Source organism: Spea bombifrons, chromosome 12 (genome assembly GCF_027358695.1).
Source record: "Spea bombifrons isolate aSpeBom1 chromosome 12, aSpeBom1.2.pri, whole genome shotgun sequence".
Classification (NCBI taxonomy): Eukaryota; Metazoa; Chordata; class Amphibia; order Anura; family Pelobatidae; genus Spea; species Spea bombifrons.
The window spans coordinates 5,737,558-5,749,965 of record NC_071098.1 but is presented as its reverse complement, the minus strand read 5'-3'; positions in this window follow the sequence as shown (position 1 = coordinate 5,749,965).

The window sequence follows — 12,408 nt, the reverse complement described above, 5'->3', positions numbered from 1 at the left end:
CAGTGTTTATTTAATTAAGTTGTCTCCATTAACAACCCGATGCTCATGTCTCTTGCTTATTGCAATTGTAATATCCTCCTATTGCGTTCATGTCAGGAGGAAAATTGGATTCCAGTAATGACAGAATTAATTTCTCCTCAAACCCCAACACAGATTTCTTATCTATAGAGTCAATAGGATAACATGCAATACCTCGAAAGCCATGTAACGCCTATTTGTAATGTCGCAATGTAGCGTTTGTGATTAGTGGTGTGTGGTATTGTACAACCACAAGGGACGGAAGGTCTTCCTTTGTTACCTTGAGAGTCATTATACAAGTTGAACAGGTCAGGTGTAATTTTGTTTCTCTGTGCGTTATGTTGTTTTCTTCCCAGTTAATGAGTGGTTTTATTGAGTCGGTTTATTAGAAAACCGCGTGGGCTTTTAATTAGCTGGAGGAGGCTCCCTTGAAGTACACATATATCTTTCCTTTATATTTAGTATCACTAATAAATTAAATAATACACTGCTCTCCACAATAAATATAAAACTCCAGAACAGCTTTGAAATGCTTTGAAATTGCAGGCCTTTATTGACATGAATGTGCAAAAAGGGCAAGTTTGCAGGTTTTGGAGGGGAGAAGAAGAATTACCAGCATAGGGTACAGCATAGGCCCTCGCCCTTTAAGAAGTGATGTTGGCCAGCGGCCCACTGCCAGATGGCCTCATTTTCCCTAATAAGTTTCTTCCATTCCTGGGAACTCTCTGGGTTTAACCCAAAGTCTCCCGGGAGGAACTGCTTCCTTGGGTCTCCGGGTCATTTTCCTCCTTCTCTGGGTAGTTGCTTTAGACCATGCCCACATCCTTACCCACTTTTCCCTCTACTCTCAGCTAATCTAAGGCTATTTGGGCTAGCCCCACCTCTATGTATGGGGAGTCCCGCCTCTATGTGTCCAGCCCCACCTTCACATGAAGCCACTCCCACAAAAAGAAATAGAGCTCTGGGTAGTGACCCCTATTGTTCAGTTGCAGATTGTTGTTGATTGGTTCAGGCAGCCTTTTTAAGGGTGAAGAGAAAGGAGAGAACTACAGGACAGGAGGTTAATTAAATATTAAAAAGTTCCATACAAAAAAATGTATTTATGATAAATCCTGAAATTGTGGCAATTCCTCTTTAACACAAATTTATTTTGCACAGTACACAGTATAAAACATAGCTCGGTGCTTTTATTGAATTTACCACAGACAGATTTAGAAAATAAAGAAAATATTATTGGCCGTTCAGTGGATGTGATAATTCCTTTAGTAGATGCAGAGAGTGGCTAATTCAATTTTGCATGCATTACTTTTTAAACAGATAAAAATAAAGAAAACAAAAAAGGAGGTTGTTGCTATAGTAACCCCTTGCACTGTGTGGTCAGTCGTATAATATGTGAAATTTCATTTCACGCGAAAAAATGAAAAGAACGGCTTTTGCCAGAAACCAGTTTTCTTTCAAATCCACTTCAAACAAAACGCTATATTGCAGAGTGTGTTTCTTGGTTACTTTTCAGTTAAAAAATACATCTAAAATGTGGACTGTATCGGCATTTTCAGTGATACTATGTAACCTTTGTAGTTATTATGGATCTTATCCAATTTGGTTAATTGCAAAATATTTAATAATAAAATTCTTTAGAAATTAAATGCGGTTAACCCCAAAATAAGAGCTAACTCTCTCCTGTCCCCTATTTCAGATATTTACATTGGATTTCAAGACTAAGGTGATGAAACTGCTGGGAACGAACGCCTTCATATTACTTATGAGCATTCGGTTATTATTATTATGATTATTATTATTATTAATTTGAAAAGGTAGAAGGTAAATAACAACATTTGGCCGAAAAAGAAACAACATCCCCAAAATATATATTTGGTGCGTATACAAGGAAAAATGCATAATAAGAAAACATATAAATGAATAAGCTTACTTGCAGATCTGTCAAAGTAGCCCAAATAAGCTTGAATACCTTTTTTAGAGCTGAAAGTTAGGAGAAGTGGGGGTTAATTTAGGCGCAGTTATGGTTAATGGGGTGTTTATGGTTAATTTAGGGGTAGTTATGGTTAATGGGGTATTTAGGGTTAATTTAGGGGCAGTTATGGTAACGGGGTCTTTGGGGTTAATTTAGGGGCAGTTATGGTTAACAGGGTCTTTGGGATTAATTTAGGGGCAGTTGTGGTTAGGGGTTGGCCAATTTTAGATTAGGGGAGTGCCCGAGTTTAGTATTGCCTAGGGCAGCACAAAACCAACATACACCATCCAGGATAGTGGCATAGTGCCCACAAATCAGGGCTGCCCATGAAAAATGGGGCACTTGGGGGTGTACTAATCTCAATTTAAAAAATATATATCTTGAGAATTGTAAAATAAGGTACCAGCAGTTGGTTAAATTATTGCTCTCCCAGTGCTGTGAATAGTCCTGCAACGGGAGAAAAAACCTATGTGTGTGATTATGAATCCAGATATAAACTTCAGTCTTCACTTATAGCATAAATGATGTGACACTTCTGTGTTGCCCAATATCTCCGGAAATAATGTCATACTTCAAACACAGAGCTAGCACTCCATGCATGGACTTCATGGAAGTGTAAATTCCATTATAATTGTCACACACGCCACTGTCTGTCAAAATGACTGCAAACATACATGGTTTGAAACAGAATACAATGGCAAATAAACCTCATTCCCATCCAGCTCACTCATCAAGAAAGTGTCACTTCTCCCACTAAAAGTCAACTTCACAGAGAATCCCTTCTCCGCAGTCACGGGGAGAACAGATACAGTATCTATATATACAGTCTATGTCTGTAGAGAGACGGTCAACCAGAATGAAATTAAATGGTTCTATACGTCATGCAGAATGATTGTTCGCATTTAGTTACATGCACAAACACTCTCAGGTTGAATTCACACTCTTTTTTGGAGTTAATTTTAGTTGATTCAGTTAATGATACTGAATGCTTGGTTGAATGAATCTCTGATGCAGATATCATTGTTAGTGGCTACAAGATGGTGCGATTATTGGGGTTAAAGGGGGACCAGTGGAGCCAAGCAATTTAGCAAAGGAACGAGAAGACATACACATATCGCTCTTCTCTTTCTTCTTTTGTATGGGATACATGTAACGGTTTAAGGTTCATGATTATAATCAAATACCTGGACCCACAGTCTTTGGATATAATAAAGGACCCCATTTCTTTTTCGATAGATAGATAGAGATATAGATGGATAGATGGATAGATGGATAGATAGATAGATAGATAGATAGATAGATAGATAGATAGATAGATAGATAGATAGATAGATAGATAGATAGATGGGTTAGATAGATAGATAGATAGATAGATGGATAGATAGATAGATAGATAGATAGATAGATAGATAGATAGATAGATAGATAGATAGATAGATAGATAGATAGATAGATAGATATGGTATTATTTATCTTTACAAGATGTTCAGCAGAAAAATGAAAGGTGTTTTAATATAATTTTGCTGTCTAGTGTTCTGTCTAGGGAATGTTTAATTGATCTCAGAATCTTGCCAAGCACAAGTAGGTCATATCTAATTGAGCCATAAATGAGATGGAAAGTTTTGGATGGAATTCTTCAAAATGAAATGTGGTCACTCAGAGACTCTAAAAGAAAGCATATAACTCTTTTCTCACATTGTCTGAGAAATAAAGGACCCAGAAAGTAACATTTTTATTTCAGTTCGGCTGAGGATGAATTATTGTTGGTGATCATCAAAGGGAATGTTACGAGCAGAAGACTGTACCCTATACAGTTTCTATAACCAAAAAAATCCCGGGCTAGGAGTACTAAACACCGATCCTCAAAACTTCCGGAGAAAAGTTATAAAATTATAAAGCAATTCTCTGCACAAAACAACGGTTCTGTGTGGACAGGAGGGCCCTTTCCTTCACTAAATAGCATTTTATAAAATATTAAACATAAAAGATCGGTTGTATAATTTGGAACACCTATTATTATGAACATCGAACATACATGTGGTTGCTTTTGGATCTGTCTACATCGTATCACTACAGACCTTAAGACCTTATTGTAAGAATCAGAGGTCTTACCCCCCAAAACAAAATTTAACCCCTTGATACCTATAATCAAGACTATCTTAAGATATTGAGCTGGTGTTAAGATAAAAAGTATAGTGTCACCATCCTGAAGACAAATTCTGGATGAAAGGTTGAGCCTAAAAACTTAAATATGTTGACCCTAGTTTCCATGTTGACGGAGAGTTTCCAAAGAGTGCAGAGAATCCTCCTTCAATTAATGAGGAGGGAATCCCTTTTACCATCTTGAATTATTAAAAAAGAAATCTCGATTATAGATCCACATCTTCTCTAAGTAGTTTTTTTTAAAATCAGCAGCACAAGTTATAATCGAGAACAGACTATAATCTGGACTTCACGGTGCATCTCCCCTATTTCGTTGTACTCTTCCATATGATAAACTATATCTTACATGGTAGATGTTTTACATTATCTGAAATCAATGCCCAATCTCGCCTGTGTGGATTTATTACTGCCATTAATAAGGCATTAGTTTATACAGGAACGCAACGAGCAAAGTGACTTTTAAAAAGAATGTTAAAAAAAGACTGAAACCTTTAATTTGCGAATGGGCGCGTTTCAATATATAGATTTCCGTGCTTTGCAGAGCTATGTTAATCATAAATAAACTGACCCATTTATTTATTGGATTGGAGTCAATTGAGCATTTCAACAAATAACTCCCATGCATTAGTTCTGGACTCATTGAACCGGTTTTTAGTTAGTTTAATAAGAACACATCAACGGAGATGTCACTGCAAATAAAACTGATGATATTCTATTTTCAGATTTATAATGCTTTATTTATTTTCTTTAATTTATGCTTATAACTGCGAAATCCTTTTCTTTCAGTGGGATTTTCAAAAGGGTTTGGGATAGAGTAGAGGGATAATTGTATGAAAGGAGAAAAAAAGGGTTAAGAAGCTATGGAGCACCGAGAGAAAAAGGTTGGCTTGTGGATAGGGAGAGCTAACTAAAAACTAGAATAGAGCTTAAATGTATACATTGTATTTAGATACAGCACTCATGGAGTTGGCACCTGATCTTGGCGGCCCTTGGATCAGACACAGCTTGCACTGAAGTTGGGTTGAATTCATACTACTGAGTTAGGAAACTAAAACGTGCCATTTAGAAAATAAACCCCTTTTCACGCTGTTGTATTTTTATTCGTTTTATTTTTGACCATGCGCAGTTTGACAGCTGAAGCAATCATTTTTTTGCAGGAATATAGCGCTTGCAGGAATAAAATGTATCAAGCACGTGTTCTCATATGAAAATGTAGGCATGTACAGGACTGTTCTGTTCAATTACATTTCTTACTGTACTTGGCTTAGCGACCGCGTGATTATTCTGCCGTGTTATACAAGCAGTTCATTCTGTAGACTGAGGTGTGTCCCCGTAGAGTCTCATTACTCATTATTACTCGTTACGACGATACAATTGAACGGAAATGTTGCAAACATTCAACTATAATGCGCAGACATAAGAACGTAACAGATGCTTTAATTAGGCTTAGCCAATGGAGCACGTCTAAGACCTCATTATCATAGTTTAAGACCAGCTGCTAAACACCGTGCTGTGCCTAGCCTAAAATGGGTCAGATTTTCCAAATTTAACAACTGTGCATAAAAGTTTTGGACCACGTGCGTTTTGTTTTTAAGGAATAAAAACCTAAACAATTAAAAAAGATCATTAATATACCACTCTACTTACCACCAACCGGGGAGGGGGGCTTTGAAATCTAAATTGACGGCATTTATTTTGTATTTATTTTATTCTTACAATGGGATATTTTTTTTATAATTTCAAGTAAATTCAACTATGTATGTAAATTCAAAAAATGTGTGACTTTAATTAATTAAAGTTGCATATTATATATAAATTTGGAAAATTTAAAAGAATAAATGTAGAGACAATAAAAGATTCAATAGCCTACATATTATTAAAAAAGTAATCAAAAACCACAATCCATTATTCTGATGTTGAAACTTTCATGAAGTTAAGTTGCATATTTTAAAATATTTATTTATAGAATAAACACAGACGGGATCGCATTTCTTCTTTCATATGCTAAGTCCTTCTACAGTTCCTTTTATATTGCATTTAAATACACATTTGAAGTTGGGCAAATTAGTTATGATCTAAGTGATTCTCATTCTGCTTCAGGGTCTCCTCTTGTGTGACTTTCAAATATAATTGGTTCTTTCTGCCCTCACCTAGCACTCTTCAAGTCCCATCGCTAAAAAAAGGCATTGAGCGCTCTGCTGAACGATTCCCTAAGGTTTCTTCCCTATTACACATGTCTGCTAACAAGTCGAGATTTAATCCACTATTGATAAAAAAAAATAAAAAAAAAATAATAGTAAAAATATCCCATTTAAAGAACTATGGGCAGTGTATATAATTCTAAAATAAAAAAAAATATTATTTAATATAAAATATTAAGAAAATTAAACTATATAGACAACAATGCGGGGTCTTTTTTAATCTGAGACTATAGAAAAAATATATTAAATACACTGCGTTAAATAAAACAATTATATCTTTTGAGACTAGCGTTTTAAAGTCTTTTGTATAAAGATAGACTTTGATTAGGATGTAATTGTTACTTTTTGGTAGATTACAGCTGATGATGATTGACATAAAACGATTTATGAAAGGGGTTCATTTATTTGAAAAAAATGATGCAGAGTTAAGCCTGTGAAGTATCTCGATGGGTTGAGTCCCAGCAACTCACAGGTGGCAAGGGGGGTGTTAAGCAAATTTAGCACGAAACACGCAAGGGCAACTTACTGTTTCTATGTTGCTGCAAGTGTTCTGTAAATGCTTTTCTGTGGATTTTTGAAGATTAGGGAATGTCCCTTGTAGATATTGCTGGAAGGACTTTTTTAATCAAATATGGTCCTTTAGGGTAGCTAAAGATATATATTTTTTGGACAACTACAGCTGGAACCCTACAATTTGGCCAACGGTGCCAAAAGGGGCTGATAAATATATGTTTATTCTACAGTGGCTACATTTAGCACAATCCAATCCGATCTGTCTTCCGGAATGTTTGTTCCATTGCCTTTGTATTTCATCCATTGTCTGCCACAAATCATTCACATCAAGCATATAATTTGGAAATTAAAAGGGTTTAATATAATATGACTGACGGAAGCTAAAATAATATGCTTTTCTGCAAAGTCTGGGGTATATTATTGTGATTTGTCGCTCCTGATATTCATTTTCTATGTATTCAAAAACACGAGTGGGTTTCCAAAAACATTGTCATTCAACAAAACACAAACATTAAAGATCAAGTGTATTTAATGTAACAAAATACTTCCAAATGACCTTTATTCAACCTAAAAAGGCTTGTGATTTTCAATCGATCAACATCTGGAAACATAGAATTTGTTGTCAGATCAGACCCATTTGACCCGGTCTAGTCTGTCCCTTTTTCAGGTCTTAATCATTGGTCTCGTCTTAAATTCAGGAGCCATAATCTTGTTCCATGCATGTTTAAATTCCCTCATTGTGTTAGCTTCTACCTTTTCTGCTGGGAAGCTTTTCCATGTATCTACCACCATCTCAGTAAAACAAAGATCTATCTATAATGATCACTGCTGTAACATATCATTAAATAATGACATTTCATCTTCTGAAATGAGTTTGCTTTCTTTCATATCTCTTCCTTTCCATGTAGGAATAATGAAAGACTCGTGGAGTTTATTAAGGCCAGTGCCCCGCTCTCTTGGGTGTCTGCCTCACGTTTGGTGAAAAAGTCTGTAATGTTGCAGCAAAGACCACCAATACAGCTCCAACATATCATTGAAAGGTGACTATTCAGGTGAGGCAGGTGGACATCTCTCCTGCCCCGCCCACTTTCATGACCAGTCCTGACCCTGGGGGGTGGAGCAACGAACATCTAACGAACATCAATGGAGTTCTTTTCAGTTTGAAATGAAAGATAAGAAAATACAAGATGTGACACCTTGATATATTACACATATGTATACACTCGAAGAAGGCGTGGGATATTACCAGCACTACGGACTCTGCTGGCGCTATATAAAACAATCAATAATAATCATAATAATTATAATAATAATCATGATAATAATAATAATAATAATAATATGTTTGCCACCAATCACAGTTTTGTTCAGGCGCTATAAAGACACAGAAGGATCTCAATCCAAGTGATGTTCGTTGAATTATTCTAAATATTGTCTAATATAAAGTGAATTATATGGCTGGCATCTACTGCCCTCACTATAAAATACATGTTTTAAAATATAAACTGTTACATTTCCAGATTAGCAGACGCATGAGATTAAAAGCAATTCATCAGAAACCCTTTTCCAGTTCAAAAAAAAACCTGCAACAGGTGATTGAAATAATTTAAAGAAGATTATAATTTGTTTATCGGGTAGATTTTGAGCAACATTCATATCGTTCGTATTTGGTAGCTGGGCTGTTTTTGTCATAGAATGCGGAGATGATGTCATAGAAAGCTGTTTACTTTATGACATCACAATGAAGCCTGGATGAGATTGGCTTGCTGCAGCCAAAGGAACTCATTTCTCTTCAGTTGTCCTTTGAGAAGGTAGCGAAGAAATATTTTGACAGATCAATATTTTGACAGATTTTGTCCATAATGCCTAAAAGGCGGAGAAGAACAGGGAGCCGAGGGAGGCGTCGGAAAAGGCCGCAGAAAAAACCTGAGAGGAGTCAGAGCGTAAAAAAGTCTGTCTCCACAGGGAAGCGCTGCAGCCCACCGAAAGATGTCCCAGTTCCACCAGAGACATCTAATCGGGCAGTAGGAGAGGTTGTTGCTCAGGCACAACCAGGAGGTGCAGTAGGAGAGGTTGCTGCTCAGACACAACCAGGAGGTCTCTTTCAGACGCTCCTACTGTTTGTTTGGAATATAGCCGGTCACATAAAAGAGGGTTTTAACCAACTAGTTGGACTGGGAAGGGGCAAGAAAAGGCCCATTTCAGTGAGTTGCCAGGAGCCCTGTAAGAAGAAGAGGAGGGTATCCGGGTCCCCAAGGGAGGGAAAGAAGCATGAAAGTGGCGAACAGGAAAAGGCAGGTTACAGAAAGCGAAAACGAGCATCTTCGCGTGATGAAACCTGTCCTAGTACTAAGAAAGCACTAGTACCATCTCATGCCAGACTGACAGTACCAGGTCCAACGTCTCTTGTCCGGCTTAGTTTCCAATGTGTACTTGGAGAAGGAGGTTACGGAAGGGTAAGCAGATTAGGGTTAGGAGACAGGATTAGGTTTTTAGAACATTTACCTGTAATCGTTACTGTGTATTGTAGACGCTGATAATAAGTTCTGATCCAAATAACTTTCTAAAACTAATGGACATTCAAAGATCCAACACAACTATAGGAGGAATATTGCAGGATAACTGATATAGTTCATTCTAATGATTAAGAAACTGTGCAGAACAAAGTGATATGAAATTATTATTTAATACACAATTTACAGTCCTTCATGTAAATCCCAACATTAGGAGGCACCCGTGTGTCTTCACAGATGTTTGATCATGGGGAGGACACATTTTTGGTTAACTCTTCCATTATATTAATCAAGAAAACACCATATATACTAATTTACCTTTGTGCTTCTTTCAGGTCCTGCTGGCAACTGACTCCTTCAGTAAGCAGAAGCTAGCAGTAAAAATGGTGAGCAAACGTAAAATGCTGAGTGCAGACGTGGAGGTCGTGTTCATAGAGCAACGCATTTTAAAGATCGCATCAGGCAGCTTGTTTCTCACCCACGCTGTCTCCACTTTCCAGACAGAGGTACCTAGAACATTGTCTTTCTTTAGAATTTTAGTGATATCCGTATTCTCTAAGAATACCCAGGAGGAATCTTTATATAAATGATTGTAACAAACATGCAAGATTGAAATGATTGAAAATGAATTATGTTGGGAGTACAGTTATTAGAGTCTTCTCTGCCTACATTGTAACATTCTATTCTATTGTCCTTTCTTCATAAACAGGACCACCTCTGTTATGTCATGGAGTATTTGAGTGGAGGGACCCTATTCGACTTCCTAGAGAAAGCAGGCCGGCTTGACATCAACACCGCAAGGTAGGAATTCAACACCAAGAACAGCCGGATATGGGGAGAAGGGGAAGAGATAAAATGAGGGGGGTGAGAATTAAAGACAAGAAAAGCGAGGGTAGATTTACAGAGATTGGGGTATGAGGATAAACGGTGATAGTATAGAAAAAGCTATTATTCTGAAAAATCTCAGAATGATATTACACAGGGCTCTAGGAAGGAGAATGGTTTAAGTTTTATCATTTGGGGTTAACTTCATGTTTATCTTACAGGTTCCTTGCGGCAGAGATTGTCTGCGGCCTGCAGTTCCTGCATAAGAATGGCATCATCCATCGGTAATTAATAGTCTTCCTTTACATATATATATATATATTTATTGCAGTGTCTTCTCTCTCCTGCTTTGTCTGCTTCATGTCTTTCAATGCATATAGTTTATTTTCTAATTCTTCTTCTTCTTCTCCATACCATCTTCCTCTGATACCTATATTGACTTTTTATCTTGGAAACAATGTGTTTTCTGCTCTTAAAACTAATGCGCAGATACTGTATCCTTAGAAAGCCTTTGGATTGTATTTTAGTATTTGATATGCTGGTTTCATCATTAAAAACCCCACGGGCTCCTGAACTATTATGTATCGGGCAAAATAGAAAAAGTGTTTCTACAAATGGGGCAACTTAGTCCCTTAATGTTACCAGGGAGTCTCTGATCAGTGAAGCTGCGTTTCTTTAACAAACACAACAATATAAATAACTGTAAATGATTCTCTTCACAGCGACTTGAAACCAGACAACATCCTGCTGGACGGCGCCGGCCATGTAAAAATAGCTGATTTTGGGCTGGCGCTGGAGAACATGTTTGGTGACGCCAAAGCCTTTGGATATGCAGGAACTTATGGCTATATTGCACCAGAGGTGAGGATTAGATCTCCACATTTTTGACATTATCTGTTTTATTTCTCTGTATGGACACTTTAACAACTAAACCGACTTCGACCTTTCTCATTGCAGATGTACAGAGGCCAAAGCTACAACCACTCGGTCGACTGGTGGGCATTTGGGGTCATCCTTTACCAAATGGTCACGGGATCATATCCCTTTTATTTTAATGACGATGACAACACTATGAAGATCTCAGTGTTGCGTCAAACACCCGCGTACCCCGAGTGGCTCAGTAGCGACACAAAGGACATTCTTGAGAAGGTGAGTACAACTAGATAGCATGCGGTCTTTAGTACTTTACTTCTTGGCATGGGTTAAATTATGACTCCCTTTAAAGTAGTTAATTGTTAGAATAGATGTAAGAAGATCATTTAATTTGTCATTTCTTCATATGGTCCGGTTCATAGGAGAGGAACATTTTACATCCTGACTCCTCTTTTATCTCTTTTTAGCTCCTGAACAAATTTGGCTCTTTTCGGATGCAAATGGTGGCAAACATCAGATCCCACGCCTTCTTCAGAGGAATCAATTGGGAAGAACTTGAGGCTGGGAGAATATCCCCACCATTTACACCACAAGCAGTAAGTATATAAATACGCTATTCATTAGGGTGCACGGTGTGGGCTGTTGGAACCATGGAGATTGTGCTCACCGTTACGCTCTGGGTAGAGATAATAAGTTTTGTTAGTAAATGTATATTTCAGACCTGCCTAATATGAAGCTGATATGAAGCTGTCATAATCGTAGAATGTTTGTTGTCCTCCATTGACTTTTTAAACTCTGCTTTCTTGTAGCCATCTCTGGAGCATTTGGCCAGGAACGTGGACCGGAGCCTGCAGGTGCCATCAAGGGATCCATGGGAGCCGCCACTGACCTTGGAAGAACAAGAGGCGTTCCGCGGCTTTTCCTTTGTGAGCCGATAACCGCTCTACCTGCGCCCGCTGCGCTCTGAGATCCCCACCAAGAGCGCGAACATCGGTGTTTTGTACAGTTTCTATACCTGATAATACCGGGAACTTCTGTAAATAGGAGACTGAAAAGGTTGATTAAGAAATTTGTACATTATGTAAATACATCAGATGCCGTTAAGTGCTCGTCGATCCAAGGAGAAATCTGATTGCCATTTGGAGTCAAGAAGGAATTTTTTCCCCATTGGAAGCACAATTGGAAATTGCTGACATAAGGGGTTTTTTTTGCCTTCTTTTGGATCAAGTTCATCAAACGGGTGAAACACTTCCTTACCCGTACCAACCAATAAACAACCATCTAGAGAACTTTCTGAAATATAAAGTGATTGAAGTTGAATGCTTATTTC